At 46.0% G+C, this 1,101-nt stretch overlaps 1 pseudogene; it reads left to right on the top strand.

The window, feature by feature from the left end:
• The first annotated feature begins 459 nt into the window (after positions 1–459).
• Positions 460–1,095, top strand: LOC107682741 (TNF receptor-associated factor 4 pseudogene; annotated as a pseudogene).
• Positions 1,096–1,101: the final 6 nt, after the last annotated feature.

The following is a 1,101-nucleotide window of genomic DNA, read 5'->3' as shown; positions in this document are numbered from 1 at the left end:
TTTTTTTTTTTTTTTTTTTGTAGAACAAAATAAAGAGGAAAAAATACTATATCGTGCAACAGCTGGGTTCCAGAAGTAAAAATCACATTCATTTTCTCCATATCTTGTATTCTTGCAGTTCTTTCTCTCATTAAAGCCGTCAAGTAAACAGTTTGTACCTTTATCTTTTGTCTGATTTTCAAATGTAACAAGTATTGTGAATCATCTCATATATGGCTGATTTGGTTCATGGCTTGTTAACAAAGCCTTTTCAAATATTCCTGTGGGGAAAATGACTGAAAAATTGTTTCTGGAACCAAGGCCACTGAAAAAGTGGGCGAGCATCGTTGCATTCAATAGAGAAAAAATGTAACCAAAAAAAACCCAAGATTTTTTTTAAAAGTAGGACATAAATATCAGAATGCATCATGTATCATGACCTCTTCTGTCATGGCATCTCTCTATCCGTTCCACTCATAGTGCCCTAAGACTGCAGTGGGGCGACACCTTGAGGAGGCCACACACACCCACCTCTCTCTTCTCGGTGGACTGGTGAATCGCCAGAGGCTGGAGCTCAGGGAACTCCGGCGAGCGGTGGAGGAACTCTCTGGAAGTCGAGATGGCACGCTGCTCTGGAAGCTCACAGACTTCAGTCAACGGCTACAGGAAGCTAAGAGCAGGACTTCTGGGAGTTTGGAGTTGTTTAGTCCCGCCTTCTATTCCCATAATTATGGCTACCGTCTACAAATGTCCGCCTTTCCCAATGGGAACGGTAGTGGCGAGGGCTCTCACCTGTCAATCTACATTCGCGTTCTGCCAGGAGAGTACGATGGGCTGCTGGAGTGGCCTTTCCCTTACCGCGTTTCCTTCTCGCTCTTGGATCAGAGCGACCCGGCGCGCACTAAACCTCAGCACATCACAGAGACCTTCAGCCCAGATCCCAACTGGAAGAACTTCCAGAGGCCACGGCCTGGAGCTCTGGGAAGTGTTCGTGGGGGTTGTCTGGATGAGAGCATGCTGGGCTTCGGCTACCCAAAGTTCCTCTCCCATGAGGAGATGAGGAAAAGGAACTATATCAGAGACAACGCTATTTTCATTAAAGCCTCCATAGATGTTGTCCAG

Source organism: Sinocyclocheilus anshuiensis, unplaced genomic scaffold, assembly GCF_001515605.1.
Source record: "Sinocyclocheilus anshuiensis isolate Anshui unplaced genomic scaffold, SAMN03320099.WGS_v1.1 C32545753, whole genome shotgun sequence".
NCBI lineage: Eukaryota > Metazoa > Chordata > Actinopteri > Cypriniformes > Cyprinidae > Sinocyclocheilus > Sinocyclocheilus anshuiensis.
This window is presented reverse-complemented; position numbering and strand designations above follow the sequence as displayed.